The following is a 16,429-nucleotide window of genomic DNA, read 5'->3' as shown; positions in this document are numbered from 1 at the left end:
TTAGCCAGGTGTGGTGGTGGGCACCTATAATCCCAGCTACTTGGGAGGCTGAGGCAGGAGAGTCACTTGAACCCGGGAGGTGGAGGTTGCAGTGAGCCAAGATCGCACCACTGCACTCCAGCCTGGGTGACAGAGTGAGACCCTGTCTCAAAAAATAAAAAATATAAAAAATAAAAGAAATAAAAGTAGTAGGCTAGCTATTCTTCCTCAAGAGACATTTAGGGCCAGGCGCAGTGGCTCATGCCTTTAATTCCTCCCAGCACTTTGGGAGGCTGAGGCGGGTGGATCACCTGAGGTCAGGAGTTCAAGACCAGACTGGCCAATGTGGCGAAACGCTGTCTCTACTAAAAAAATACAAAAATTAGCTGGGCATGGTGGTGCATGCCTGTAATCCCAGCTACTCTGGAGGCTAAGGCAGGGGAATTGCTTGAACCCGGGAGGCGGAGGTTGCAGTCAGTCGAGATTGCGCCACTGCACTCCAGCCTGGGCAGCAAGAGTGAAACTCTGTCTCAAAAAATAAAATAAAATAAAACAGGCATTTAGATCTCTGCCTGCCTCTTCTACTGCTGAGGAAATTTTCTGCTCCCCATATACATATTTTATTGTGTTCTTAGTCTTAAATGGGTGATTGCAACACAGGTTTGGTTTATCATATAAGCTCATTATGACTTGTTCAGATTACTCTGAATTTCAGCCCTACATAAAACTGTGAAATAAAAAAGGTTTTCTTCTGTATCTCCAGTTTTACCTGTTACATCTTTCGCTCTCTCGGTGATTTCTCCCTTCCTCCAGTAGCCAGTGCCTCTTTTCCAAATCTTCCTGTTAGTAAACAAAAAAAAAAGACTAAAAAATCATGTGATAAACTCATTTATACAAGATTAGTGATTGGAGTCATGAAGTGCTCTTCTTGGGCAAAGTTGATTTAAATAGGGCACAGGATTTAGGTCAAAGTGAAAAAAAAAAAAAGTGTAACGATGGGCTTTCAGGCATCAGGTAGCCCAGTCAGGGAAGGATTTTTTGGTGTGGTCAAATTCCTTTCAAGACCCTGTAAAATCTTGCCAGACAGCTTGTTACCTTTCTATCATTGGAAACGTATCCTTGGAAGAGTCATATAATGCAACTAAAGTTCTTTGTTCCATAGTATGCATGGAAAGATTTAGCTTTATCTGTAAGAAATACAAAGCCAAACTCGAACCTTCTTAAAAAGCTGTCAAAATCAGGCCGGGCACGGTGGTTCATGCCTGTAATCCTAGCACTTTGGGAGGCCGAGGCGGGTGGATCACCTGAGGTCAGGAGTTTGAGACCAGCTCGGCCAATATGGTGAAACCCCATCTCTACTAAAAATACAAAAATTAGCTGGGCGTGGTGGTGGGCACCTGTAATCCCAGCTTCTCAGGAGGCTGAGACAGGAGAATCGCTTGAACCCGGGAGGCAGGGGTTGTAGTGAACCGAGATTGTGCCACTGCACTCCAGTCTGGGCAACAGAGTGAGACTGTTTAAAAAAAAAAAAAAAGCTGTGAAAATTTATTGTCTCAGAGGAAGGGGTAGGCTTCAAGCTGGGTTTGAGTGCTTCCATCTTGTGTCAGCTTCATCCTCAGGCTGGCTTCCTCATGGTAGCAAAGTGGCTGCAGTAACTATTGGACTCACATCTACCCATCACACTAGCCAGAGTAAGAAAAAGAGCACTTTTCATTTCCCAACAAACACAAGATATGGCCTTCCATGTGACTGGCACCAATTTAGACTCATGTCAGTGTTTATCAATGAATACTGACAGGTCAAGTGAGAATGGGATTAGGCTGATTATCACAATCACTGTCCACACCTGGAGTGGGAGATGGGCCTAATCAGATCCTTGGCTGTCTTGCAATTGCAGAGGGGTGGAAATATATTCTGGGGAATCAATCAATATAATGCTCACTATAAAATCAATATGATATTCTGTACCATTAGATACCAGTTTAAACTCTTACATTATTGTTCAATGTTTAACTTGTTTCTAATTTTTTTTTCTTTTTTTGTGGAGACAGGGTATTGTTATGTTGCCCAGGCTAATCTTGAACTTCTGGGCTCAAGCAATTCTGCCTTGGCCTCTCAAAGTGCTGGGATTACAGGCATGAACCACTGCACCTGGTCTGTTTCCAATTTTTGATATTACATTTTAAACTAGGAGTTGCAGACATAAATGAGAGAAACAACACTGTAAGATACAATAGAGAATGTAGAGACTTTGGCAAAAGAGAGAATGCATGTCCTGCAGCTGATCGTTATCATGTAATAATGTAAGCTCACTGTTACCAAATCTTCCACTTTTTAAAGAGAAGCCCAAAATGCATGTATAATCTTCTGGTTTTTAACTTTGGATATGTATTTTTTTAAGCACCATGTATGCCAAACAAAACATGTTTGTGGGTTTGATTTGTACCTGGGGCACCAGTTTGTCATGTTATGAATCATGCTGGAGTATTTTATAACACCATCTCTCAAAGTGAGAGTTTCAGTCCTTTCATGGACCAGGGCTGCTAAGATACGCTTAATGCAAATGAAGCCACAGTGGAAAGAGAAGTGAGCAGCACGTACCACATGAAGAATGCTTTGTTATTAATTTTTTATTCCTTTTAGTTTCTCGACTAAAAGCCTGAAGATCTGTTAATAATTTTTTGGCATGTGCTTAGAATTGTTTTTCTGGTGGTAAGGATGAGTTTGCATCAGATCACCTTAATTGTCTTTTATCTAGGTTCTCTCATGACTTGTCTCTTATCTATGTTGTACTGTGAGGAAAAGTTCAGTTTTAAAGAATGACCCCTGTTGATGAGAGGTGTCACATGTGGCCATGGGACAGGATTTTTCTTTTCCTTATAGCAAGTTGGCACATGAAGATAGCATGCTCCACTTAAATAGAAGAATTAACTCGCAGTGGCCAGTGGTGTCCACTATTGCTTTCAAAGACATATGGAACTGAATTTGGGGAACACTAAACTTGTTTTGGACTTGCCATTTTTTTTTTAATTCTTTTTTAGCTAAGTTACCTATTGAATGCCCATAATTACCACATCCATTGTCCTTTTTTGTCAAAAAGCTTCACTCCAGTTAGAAGATACCTGAAGGCAGAAACTGCGGCTTTGTCAACTGTTGATTTCCTCATGGCGCGCAGTGTAAATTTACTAGTACTTTATTTAGTAGAGGCTTAGTACTTACTGGTTGGCAGATTTATTAATAGTTCCTGTACATCTCAGGAAATCAACAGATGATTTATGTTATTCTAACCCTAACTTTATTAAATATAATAAAAACTTTCAGCATTTATTGTCAGGCCCAGGGCTAGGTAGGCTCCTGAGATACAGAAGTTAATAAGGGAAGCAGCCCAGAAGGTAGGGGAAACAAAAAAATAGTTACAACACTCTTGATATGTCTCAGCATCTATAGACATTAACATCAGGAAAAGCGGGGGTGTGGGGGGAAGGAATTTGTGAGGGAGGGCCCTTTGGACAAATGTCACGTTTCTCAGAGTAGCTTTTAAATATGGGTGGGAAAATGAGGGCAGGGGAATTGAAGTGGGATAGAAGGGAGATATTTAAACTAAAGTCATTCTATGGCTGCAGTCACTGGACACTATATTCACTTATCCATGCAATCACATTCATTGAGTGCTTCCTATGAGTTAGGCAGGGTGCACAGTGTAAGATATAAATGAATGATGCAGGTTCACAGCGGTTGTCTAGTGGGATAAAATGCTGCACAGGGCAACCTGGATAAGCCTGACATGTTAGGTGCCACAAAACTACAGAACAAAGTGCTAAGGAGATTCGGAAAATTTACAGGTCATTTCTGGTTGCAGGATCTAGAAGAAGGATGTCCGCAATTCAAGGATCAGTACAATCTTCGTAGCGAAAAAGCGTTGGTTTATTCTACCTCTACCTAGTTTGTACCTCAACATCTTTTACCCCAAAGGATAAAAAGGTGCAAATGAGGGCACATTTTCTTCATATAATACGTAATGGTGCTTACTTATTGCTTTCCTGTTCATTCCCCGCAGGTGATTTCCCTGTTCAGTCTCCCCCGAGTCTCACAGAAGGAACTAACAAGGGAGCGCTTCACAAGCACACAGACACCTTCGAACAGGCGCAGAAGAGTACTTGGTGAAAAAGTATTCTTTCAGGTGACTTTCCTTAAGATTACTGAGCATTAAGAATGAAAATATGTAAACCAGGTTTACGAGCAAGAAAATAATCTCTCCACATTCAGAGTTAATCTTCCGAACTCAGCAACTGCCAGCAGAACGCACCCCGGTCAGGGCGGGCTCGCGGGCGCGGTCCCACCCCCAGGCCCCTCCGCCGCGGAGGTTCTCCAGCGCCGCCCGTACTCCCGCCTTTCGCGCGTCCCTGCTCTAACAGCTCTGGTTCTGTCAGGACCTCACTCCTCCGCTCCCGGCGCAACCGCGGCCACGCAGCGACGTGCACGCGCGTGTGCGCCGCCGCCGCCCGGCAGAGTGGGCGCCTCCAACATCAGGAGCGCGCACGTCGCGCAGAGGGGCCTGGACGAGCGCGCTTCCGACCCGCCGCCTCCTCCTCCTCCCCTCCTTCTCGGCCCGCCCCCTCCCTCGCCTCTTCCTGCCAGGCGGCCTTTCTCCCCTCCCCTCTCAGCTCCCTCCGCCCTCCTCGGGCTCCAGCGGTGGCGGAGCGAACGGGACCGGCCCGGCTTCAGAGCGCGAGGTGGAGGGTGGAACGCGGGCGCCTGAAGGAGTTGTTGTCTCGGCAGCGCCCGTGGAGACGTGAAGAGGTGAGGCGAGGACGGCCTCCTAGGGACACGAGGGCGGCCCGGCGGCCCGGATCCGCGGGCCGAGGCTGCCTGGGTGTGTTGGCGTCGGGCTGAGCCTGGGGAGGGTCGAGATGGGGCCCCAGCCCAGGACTGGGATGCGGGAGGACCGCGGTAAGGAGGGTACGGGGCGGGTTCAGGACTGTCGGCCGCCTCCTGGACGCCGCAGTTCTCCCAGGTGGCCGCTCCTCGCGGATAGGGCGGGCGGGGTCGGCGCCCTTACCTGGGGGTGGGGTAGTGGCTTTGGCGGCCGCCTCCTCCAGCTGTGCCCTCCTGACATTGCTGCCTCGGCGGCTGCCGCCCGCTGCTACGCTGTGGCTGCTGCTGGATTCGCAGTCCCAGCCGCCCTGCGTCCGGTGGGCGAGTGGTTAGGGTATTTTCTTACCCACACGCAGGCTTCTGTACTCGACCATTTCTCTCCCTCGCCCTTCCTCTTCCTCCGCCGAGCACTTTGCTCGGCTCCTGCTGTTGATGCTTGTGGTTTTGCAGTTTGGGATGGGATGCGTTCCGGGCAGATACCTACCTGTAGGGAATGCCCCGCTTCAAAGTTGACCTCCTGAGCCATGACAAACACCTCCCCCCAACCCCCACCCAGCTTGTGAGTGCTCAGTGTCCTGATAACTGAGTCAAAGTTTCTGAGACTGGGCTAGTACTTTGCACTGGTCGCCAACGGTACAGGGCTGGGCAGTGCGTCAGCATGTGGAAAGGGGCCACCGGCTAGCGGGAGGTGGCCGGGTGCATGGGAGCTGAACTGACGGGTTTCAGATACTAGGCAGTGTGTCCAGGTCCTTGGATCTCTCAGATAGGGTTATATTAGAATATGTACCAAAACTTGGGTGGTCACTTGCAAAATTGGTTTCATGCAAGTAAACTGAAATGCCAGCCTTATTACACTAATGGTAAGGAGAACTTTTGCTTGCCTGACAGATTTCAGCGCAGTTTGGAAAATGATTTTAAGGCCTTTATTTTTGGCACTGGAGGGGTTTAGGGATTTTTAATACATTTAAATTTCCTCGTGCATAGTGGGAGGTAAGTAGTTGCTTGTTAAAATTCTGAAAACACAGTTTCATGAAAACCTTCTGACTTTTCTTACAGTAGTGTTTATATTTGGCATCTTCCGTAGAATATCCATTAGTTATGATGTCAGAAGATACGGATGTGAAGTTTGCTTGTTGTGATCACATTGGAAGTGGATTTTGTTCATGGAAAATACTGGTTCACAAGCTCCTAGTACTAGAAAACTGGCCTGTGATTCATTTTCTCAGTAGAGCGTCCCTTATGAAATTGACAATGAGATTTCTAAGGAGAAAGACTAGTTGAACTTTATGTATACATTATCATCAAATTGTATTAAATGTACACCTGCCTGAGGGGTTAGCTCTAGACTTTGAGTTAGACTGGTGTCTATACTAAATCAGTTCAATAAATGCGCTGATATTATGTATTATTCATTTGGAGAGAAGTAGATAAAGCAGGGCAGAGTTTATATTTTAACATATTATGTAGCCTACATTTGCTCTGATGTGTATTATTATTATTATTATTTTTGAGACGAAGTTTCGCTCTTGATGCCCAGGCTGGAGTGCAACAGCGCGATCTCGGCTCACCACAACCTCCGCCTCCCGGGTTCAAGCGATTCTCCTGCCTCAGCTTCTTGCGTAGCTGGGACTACAGGCATGCGCCGCCACGCCTGGCTAATTTTGTATTTTTAGTACAGACGGGGTTTCTCCATGTTGGTCAGGCTGGTGGAACTGCTGACCTCAGGTGATCTGCCCGCCTCAGCCTCCCAAAGTGCTGGGATTACAGGCGTTAGCCACAGCGCCCGGCCTCTGATGTGTATTAGTAAGTCATATGGGGAGAAGTAGATGAAATAGGGTAGAGCTTATATGTGAACATATTATATAACCTACATTGTCCTCTAGAAAGCTGGAAACAAGTTAGTAAGTCTCAGTACTATTGGGGCATATGGTGAATATACAAACCAACCTAAAAAAGTGTGACTGTAAATATATGAAGTTTATTTGTTTCTTTTAAAGAGACAAGGTCTCGCTCTGGCGCCCAGGCTGGAGTGCAGTGGCTCAGTCCTAGCTCACTGCAGCCACGAAGTTCTGGTCTCAAGAGATCCTCCCACCTCAGCCTCCTGAGTAGCTGGGACCACAGGCACATGCCACCAAACCTGGCTAATTTTTTGTTTTATTTTTGTAGAGTCAAGGGTCTCACCATGTTGCTCAGGCTAGTCTCCAACTCCTGGCCTCAGGCAGTCCTTGCGCCTCGGCCTCTCGAAGTGCTGGGATTACAGGCCTGAGCCAACGGTGCTTGTCCCATTTTTTTTTTTTCACCTGAGTTATTTGATGGGAATTTCTATATATTACAGTTGCGATGTTCTGAGAATTTTTGTTTCTTTGATAATTGTTTCATGATTTAGATGTTTTCTTTTTACGCTGGTAGTTATGATTTTTTTTTTCCTTTGAATGAAAGAATTTTATTAGGCATGTGAAACAGGAGTTTTCATGTGATCAGCTCTCCAGTTCTAAATTTGTGACTTTTAAAAAACTTGAATTTTTTTCTTTGCCTTAACCCAAACTTGAATTTGCTCAGCCATTGTATATTTATTTGAACTCTCAGATGATACAGCATTGAAGCAGAAAGTCCTTTTATCCATGCTTTTGGAGTAATCAAAAGAAGGAATTCTGTTGTGCCAAGTAAAAATATGTGTGGGAGATAGCTAGGCTTCAAGAGATTGACTTTGAAGAGAGTAGTGGCTAAGTAGCAAAAATTTCCTATATTGAAGGTGTAGAACTGGGCCTGCATTCCAACCTACCATTGTCTTCAAGTGGGGTATGGATCATTATGACTGGTTAGAGGGGGTGTAAGCCTATGGGATTCCCAGGCACAGAGCTTGCTTATGTGTTAATTTTAATGAGTTCTATATTTTTATAACTCTTGACATATAAATGGGTCAGCCGTTGAGTCTGAGGATGACCAGCAGCCCAAGGCTATTCCAGGTGCTGGTATTTCAGAGATGGCTCAGGGGTTTCTTGTGGAGATGATCTGATGAGCATTTTGCCATTACAAACAGTGGAGGCTGAGAAAGTACGGACTTGAGCCTGAGTTATGGTAAAACATACTCATTTTTAAAGGAGAGTTTTAATGCTGATATTATAGAGAAAGACATTGTTTGACTCCTAGACTTTCAGAAGGGGAAATAATTTTGACTTTATAGTCAGTATTTGAATTGGGTATAAGTATGTGAACATCAGTGGACCCTAATAAGGAAGAGTTAATGAATTAAGAAGAGCTTGCATCTCTGAGCATCTTCTTTTTATACTTCGTTTACTTCCCATATTGCTCTTACTCAACAGATAGGATGGCATAATTGGGTATACCAAGTTTATGTGCATGCTAACTCTTTTTTGTTATCTTTTGGTGTTTTTTGGTGTACTTTTTGGGGATTTTCCTGGGAAAGTTCTAGGCATATATTCAGTTGATTTAGAGTTAGATTTGGGCTAAGATTATTAGTATACTTGAAATTCTGAGCCTTCTTATTTTCTAAATAGCTTTTAAAATAGAAAACATTTGCCAGTGCTGTTGGGCTTAAAAAAAAAAAACCCAACAACAACACAATTCTTTATAAATACTCATGAAAAATCTGGTTACAGGCTGTGTTGTGATAGACATAGTACAGCCAAAAATATATTTAAGAAAATTCTCACCCAGTTTAGTAAGCTTAAATAAGAGGAAAATAAGACAGTTTTTTTTTTTAATAAAAGCCTGATTTTCCCAGAATATGAAGCCTAACAACTGTTTGCTGTGTTATTTTCCCTGTTGCCTGTTCTAAATTCAGCAAGAACTATGCATCCCTAGTCCATGGTAAAAGCTTAGTTCCAGTAGAGGATTCTTAGTAATGGAAGTCTCATTGAGGGATGCAAGGGAATTTGATTGGGAAACATCAGGCATGGAACATTTACTTTTTACTGCTCTAATTTTCTGTGTATCTGGGTATTCAGTGGGGTGGGAACATGAGCACAAATACTAGAATTATCTGGATTTTTTTTTTTATACTATGGATTTCCTCCTCTTACCCCCTACCTGCCCCCCAACCCATTGCTAAGTGAGCCATTGATAGTAGGAGTGTGTTATATCCTTCAGGTATGTAGGGCTGAACAAATGCTAAAAACCTTGGCACTTGGCTGATATTCCATAAACCAAATTCCTGCTCTGTGTAATTTGCCTTCCGGTGATATCAGTTTGTTACTCCCATTTTTGAAGAAAAATATGAATTGTGGTGAAGAGACATCTGTAACCAAGAGTAAGATTTATCAAATTATGTAGTATACATGAAGGACACCAGGAGATTGTTTACCTGAACATTTATTAAACTCATTTGACTGTGACCCACAATAAAAAATACATTTTACTTCTTGATTCCGCAAGCGCACACACACACAAAGTTGAAAGTTTGGTGAAATAATATTTATCTTTTCAGGGCCCTGCTGAGTTAGCTATAATGGCTTGCAAGACCAGTTGTGCATATCTCTTCCTATCTAGCTCTATGTCCAGTGACATCATGTTGGTAGCTCAGAATTGGTCATGGTGGGAATATTTACACCAGGAAATTCAGCAAATGGTATTCTTAGGGCTTCCCTCCTCATAGGTAGTTGTTAAACATTTATAGCACCCCACTGCTTATAACACACATTGATATATTCTGTTATTTCATTTCATTTTAAAAATGCTGGGTTTTGACTTCCAAATTAATTTTACACCCAGCTAATGGATTATAGCCTACATTTAACAACAAATACAACTAGTTTAGCCTACCCTCTTAACTTTGTAAGTGAAGGAACATACTAAGAGCCTCAAGGCCAAGGTCAGATAGTGAGTTATTAGCAAAGCCAGGGCTCTGGACTCAATCTGGAGTTGTTTCTGGTGGGCTTCTTTCCTAACCTCGCTTAGTGTGTATAAGGGATTGTGTTAATCAGTTTGAATAAAGATGGACCTTGACCCTGAGGACTTTATGCTTAGGTGGGCGATTAAATATGGAAACAACAGTGATAATGAAAGGCAGAAAGTAATGGGTGGTAAAAAGATAAAGATAAGGAACTATAAGAGTTTAGAGAGGAGGGAGAGATTACTTTTATTTTTGTTTGTTTGTTTGTTTTTTGTTTTTGACCCAGGCTGGAGTACAGTGGTACAATCTCGGCTCACTGCAACCTCCGCCTCCCGGGTTCAAGTGATTCTCCTGCGTCAGCCTCCCTGAGTAGCTGGGATTACAGGCGCCAACTGCCACACCCGGCTAATTTTTGTATTTTTAGTACAGACGGGGTTTCGCCATGTTGGCCCGGCTGGTTTTGAGCTTCTGACCTCAGGTGATCCATCCGCCTCAGCCTCCCAAAGTGCTGGGATTACAGGTGTGAGCCACCGTGCCCGGCCTACTTTTAGTTTTAAGGATAAAAGAAGAGGTGACATTTGAACTACTTTTTTTTTTTTTTTTTTTAATTTGGAGACAGCATCTCACTCCCGTTACTCAAACTGAGTGCTGTGGTGCCATCACAGCTCACTGCATCCTTGATTTCCTGGCCTCTAACAGTTCTTCTGCCTCAGCCCCCAAGTGGCTGGGACTATATAGGCACACACCAACATGCTTGGCTAATTTTTCATTACTTGTAGAGACGGGGTCTCATTATGTTGCCCAGGCTGTTCTTGAACTTCTGGACTGAAACTTTCCTCCTGCCTCGGCCTCCCAAATTGCTGGGATTACAGTTGTGAGCCACCACGCCCGGCCCCTGAACTATGCTTTGAAGAATGGGTAGGATTTGGACATGTGGAAATAGGACAACTGGTATGAGAGAAAGGCCTTTCTGGGCCAGGGGCCAGGGTGATCAAAGGCATACAAGCATAGACAGGGAAAAATGAGTAGTGAAAGAGCTAGGCAAGAAAGAGTCCGTTAGCACCAGATGGTTAAGAGCCTAGAATGCCAGTTTTCCTTTCTGCTTTTCAGTTTATCTTTCATTTTTGACTCTGGAGTAATCTAGTACTTCTTAACATTGAACAGGATTTATATATTATGATTAAAATATGATCCAGAGAGCACATAAGTATCCTTAGAGTAGAAGCTGAAGGGAAAAATTATTAGTGTTAGAGAAGCAACCTTGAGTTTACCAATCCTAAAAGTGTTGGAAAGTGAAAAATATTTTATTTGTAAGGAGAGACAGTGTTTTTTTTTTTGTTTGTTTTTTGTTTTCCTTCATTAAATAGCGTCAAATTGGCTGTAGTAGAACAGGAAGCAGTTTTGAAAGTCTTTACAAGGGCCTTCTAAAATGTGATTTCTAAATGACTGGATCTTAATTTTTGGAGGCAGGTTTAGTTCAGGCAGAAGGGTAGTTTATACAGATCTGCAGCTAAGCTGAGTAGCTTTTAGAATTTAGGGCAGCAAAGCAGGGTATTTTATACAAAATCCACTTGTAAGGAATTGATGGCTTCTTTATTCCAAGAATTTTCTTAGATTTCAGCATTTATGTCTTTGACAGCCTGTATGACTGAAGATGTTTTGAAGTCTTGGATGGAACTTGCCTTGTTTCACAGGGGAATTGGGTAGCTAGAAATGAAGGTATAAATGCCAGTAAGTTGTGTCTGTTAATCAAGTTGAAGTACTGGTGGCAGTTCTCAAGCTTTTCTGTCTGCTGATGATTTCACACTTACTGCTTCTAATTAAATAGTGTGTAGTCGATTTGAAGAAGCCTTGCTTCTCTTTGACCCACCAGTTCTGTAAAGGTAAAAGCCTTCTTAGAGTGTTGCCCAGGTAACAGCACATACAGAGACTGCTTAATAGCTCATCATGGAAGTGTGTGGAAAATTTTGGAAATGTTGGTAAAGAAGTTGCTATAGTAAATAACTACTTGGTTGGTAAAAAGCTGGGCTACTTCTGGATAGTTGATAAAGAGTTTTTGAGATGAGCCGTGGTTCTAAAATAAATATGAATTGTGTCATTGCCACACGATTTTCTTCAGTTATGTAAGCTCCTAATATGTAAATGTTGTCCTACCATTTTAGAAGGTGTCAGCAGTTTCATATGAACTGTTCCACAATATAGCACACCCCAAACACCACGATAAGAGTTCAAATATGGCATGGCCCAGATGCCTCACACCAGTTAAATGATAAAGCTAATCATGTCAGCACAGTGTTTTTGTTAAAGTTTTTTCCCCCTCTTTTTTGAGGCATATTAGTTTTCACGAATTGAGGTTATTAGAATCTTTCCAGATTTTCTGCCACCATTTTTTTTGTGTGTGTGGTAAAAAGTATAATGATGGTGCCCATAATTAAATTATGTAAACATTTGTAAAGATATACACGCATACACATAGTGTGCGTATATGTATGTGTAGACATACATACATATGTATTTACATATCATTAGTTCTTGGAATTTGTGGTGAAAATACACCCACCTGGCAAATGGCTGAAAACAAGTGTTCTAGCTCTTTGAAGACTACCATGTGAGTATTCACAAATATGAAAGTAATGCAAACCCAGAGGGAGTTTTTGTATGCCCAATTTCAAGAAAGGAGCACATTTTAAAAGGCAAGTATGGAATTCATTCATATACCAGTGAGGAATTTCTCAACTTCTCCTTTACCCCACACATACACCCATTTACCATCCTCATTATTAGCAGTAAGCAAAATTAGAAGACTTTAAGAATCAGACTTCTACTAAAAGTGATGCAAATAAATATTATTTTTAGAAAAAATACAAACCTGTGGTTTTGAGTTATGAAGGTTTAAGAGACACATATCACTAGTTTTTTTTATACACTACATGTAGTGTTTTCTGTGCTTCAAGATGTTGTAATTGTCATTGTGTGGCCTTTTGCTGAGAGCATTGTATAAAGGCATAGTTGTTAGAATGGTTATTAGGTGTTTCTTTGAATAGTTTATTTTTCTGTAGTCAATTTATCTTGCATACATTGATGGCCGGGGGTGGTGGCCCACACCTGTAATCCCAGCACTTTAGGAGGCCAAGGCAGGCAGATCGCTTGAGGCTAGGAGTTTGAGCCTAGCCTGGCCAAGATGGTGAAACCCCACCTCTGCTAAAAATACAAAAATTAGCCGAATGTGGTGGTGCGTGCCTGTAGTCCCAGCTACTTGGGAGGCTGAGGCACAAGAATCCCTTGAACCTGGGAGATGGAGGTTGCAGTGAGCCAAGATCGTGCTACTGCACTCCAGCCTGAGCTACAGAGTGAGACTCGGTCTCAAAAAAAAAAAAAAAAAAAATTGAATAGAGTATACTACTTTAGTGAAAAATTGACCATTGAAAAATCAACCATTGAAGGGAGGTTATATATATATTGGCAGACAGTAGGGTTTCTGAAGTTGTTTTAGAATAATTTTGTTATTGAGCAGCTGTTTTATCACCAGACCTCATTCATTTATTATTGCTTTTTTCCATTTTTTTTTAAATCTCATGAACTGTATTCTTTCATTTTAAATCTCTCATATTTGCCCTGAAGTCAGTGGTCATATTTGGACTAATGTTTTGATTTGCTGTTGTCTGTGCAAAGATCTATTACCAAGTTGCATGGTATTGAATGGTAATTCAGTTAATGTCTTCTTCTCTCCATTCCTTTTTTCCTTCTGTATTCTAGAAGTTACCTTAACACTAGTGTGAGATTCCTGGCAAAGTTAATGGGGAAATGAAATTAAATATTACTGTTATTCAAATCCTAGGGTGACCTTTTTGCCAACACTAATGAACATAGAAAATTTTTCAGCATGAATTATGCAGCTTAAATTTTCACTGAGGCTAGGCCTCTTAAGTTTAAAAAATTAAAAGTTAAAAAATATTTATGGGGTACAAGTGCAGATTTCTTACATGTATAGATTCTTACATGTATAGATGTGGTGAAGTCTGGGCTTTTAGTATACCCATCACCCGAATATCCACCATTCTGTATGTCCATGTGTACCCATTGTTTAGCTGTCACATATAAGTGAGAACATGCAGCATTTGACTTTCTGTTTCTGAGTTATTTTACATATGATAATGTAGGCCTCTTAAGTTAAAAAACATTCTGACATGCATTTTATACTTCTTGTCAACATTATCAATAGCTTTGATAGATGAAACAGGTTTCTCCTGTTGCAGTTGGTATCACACACAATAAATTAGCCATCCCTACCATTTGAAAATATAAAGGTGTTTTTTTTTTTTGACACGGAGTCTTGCTCTGTCGCCCAGGCTGGAGTGCAGTGGCATGATCTCGGCTCACTGCAGCCTCTGACCTCTGCCTCCCAGGTTCAAGCAATTCTCCTGCCTCAGCCTCCTGAGTAGCTGGGACCACAGGCACGTGCCATCATGTCTGGTTAATTGTTGTATTTTTAGTAGTATTTTCACTATGTTGGCCAGGCTGGTCTCAAACTCCTGAACTCGTGATCTGCCAGCCTTGGCCTCCCAAAGTGCTGGGATTACAGGCGTGAGTGACTGTGCCTGGCCCAGATAAAGTTTTTTTAAAAGATAATCTAGTAATAGTTGGAAAGAGAAACCAGTTTATCAGTTAATCTAATACTTCCTATTTTGAATATAAATTTCATTGTGTTGCATGGTAACTTCATTATGTTCCACTGAGTATTTACTTTTCTAAAGACAGACCTTTAACAATTTTTCTTTTTTTTCATGTTTTGGAGACAGGGTATCTCTCTGTTGCCCAGGCTGGAGTGCAGTGGCACGGTCATAGCTCATTGCAGCCTCGAACTCCTGGGCTCAAAGCGATTCTCCAACCTTCGTCTCAGGAGTAGCTGGTGGGACTATAGGACTGTACCACCACACTCTGCTAATTTTTTAAATGGGAGTCTCCCTATGTTGCCCAGGCTGGTCTCAGACTCCTGGGTTTAAGCAATCCTCCTGCCTCAGCCCTTCCAAGCATTGGAATTACAGATGTGAGCCACTAAACCCTGCACAATTTTTCAACTTTTGGGAATTTCACTTAGAGGAGGATAATAGTAGCTTTTAGACATTTTTATCAGTTATCCAAGGGTGGAAAAAAATACTTAAAATGCAAGTAACTACAAACATTTTTGGTTTTGTGGGAGACAGTGTAGATAGAACATAGAACCTTAATTCTTGATCTAGTGCTGCTGTGAAATTCAGAGAGAATAAGTAATTTAGACACAACTTCTTTCTCCTCTTTGCACATTAACCATGAGCTAATATTGAGTGTTTACATGGGGTAGTTATTACATAAGAAAATGTACATTATCTCGCTAATCTTCACAGTAACCATATGAGGTAGGAACGATTATAATATCATCTCCAGTTTGCAGGTGAGGAAGCAGGATTAGAGAACTTCAGTAACTTACCTAAGATCACATAGCCAGGCGCCGTGGCTCACGCCTGTAATGCCAGCACTTTGGGAGTCCGAGGTGGGCAGATCACGAGGTCAGGAGATTGAGACCATCCTGGCCACATGGTGAAACCCCATCTCTACTAAAAATACAAAAATTAACCAGGCGTGGTGGCATGTGCCTGTAATCCCAGCTGCTCGGGAGGCTGAGGTAGGAGAATCGCTTGAACCAGGGAGGCTGAGGTTGCAGTGAGCCGAGATTGCGCCACTGCACTCCAGCCTGGACAGAGTGAGACGCTGTTTCAAAAAAAAAAAAAAAAAAAAAAAAAAAATCACGTAGCTTGTGAGAGGCAGTTATCTCTTGCTTCTAAATCTGTCTCACAGTGACTCTCTACTACTACTCTGTATTGACAATCTTTAAATGGGATGGTACTTGTTTTGCACATTTCATAGAGTAGTTATGAGAATCAAAAAAGATAAGGTGTACAAAAGAACACACAGATGTCTCTGGTGTATTCATTTTATTGGATAATATTTGAGACACCAAAGAAATCTTTGAAATCTTGTACACATATTTGTTTGTAATCAGTAATGCTATAAAATAAGTTGAACAGATGAATATTTGAAAAGTTATCTATAAAGACATATTTTGTGTGGGTTCAAGGGATCTGTGAGTGAAAGGTAGAGGAATGCAGAAATGTAGGGATGTATTATAAAAAGTGGATCAGATGATCTCTAGCAGCCTGAATTCTTTCTGCAATGAGGAGTATATGTAAATAACAGGTGACCTATAAGATCCTTCCAACATCAATAATCTATGAGTATTTGTTATGGGTTACTTATTTTCTGTTAGAATATCCTCAAATTAGCGAGATATGCCCAAAAGAGCTTTTTAATTTTATTTTAGCTTAGATCATCAATAATCACCATTCTTTCTTTGTCCTTTTCTAAAATTGTGTATATTTAAGGTATACAGCATGTTTTGCTATACATATACAAAACATACACAGATACAAAATCATGAAATGATTTTTATGTTTTGATATACAGATACAAAATCATGAAATGATTACTACAGTTAAGCAAATTAACCTATCCATCTCCTTCTATAATTTTTAAAATTGTGGTATAAGCATCTAAAATCTGTCTTAGCAAATTTTATATATACTATACAATATGAATAATTATAGACCTCACGCTATACATTAGCTCTCTAGACTTATTCATCCTACATAACTGCGAGTTTGTACCCTTTGACCTACTTATTCCCAT

The 16,429-nt window shown here is 41.6% G+C and overlaps 1 protein-coding gene across 18 annotated transcripts in view; it reads left to right on the top strand.

The window, feature by feature from the left end:
* The first annotated feature begins 4,338 nt into the window (after positions 1–4,338).
* RABGAP1L (RAB GTPase activating protein 1 like) overlaps positions 4,339–16,429 on the top strand; it is an 831,104-nt gene continuing 819,013 nt past the window's right edge. For 3 of the 18 annotated variants that reach the window (XR_010157119.1, XM_054673499.2, XM_063811081.1), the window contains exon 1: positions 4,487–4,779. The gene's annotated coding sequence lies outside the window, so the exon portion shown is untranslated. Of the gene's footprint in view, positions 4,780–16,429 lie in introns of all 18 variants that reach the window. The other 15 variants (XR_010157113.1, XR_010157115.1, XM_054673501.2 and 12 more) reach the window with 11 other exon arrangements.

Source organism: Pan troglodytes, chromosome 1 (assembly GCF_028858775.2).
Source record: "Pan troglodytes isolate AG18354 chromosome 1, NHGRI_mPanTro3-v2.0_pri, whole genome shotgun sequence".
Lineage (NCBI taxonomy): Eukaryota > Metazoa > Chordata > Mammalia > Primates > Hominidae > Pan > Pan troglodytes.
The sequence above is the reverse complement of the archived record's forward strand: the minus strand, read 5'-3'. Positions and strand labels throughout refer to the sequence as shown.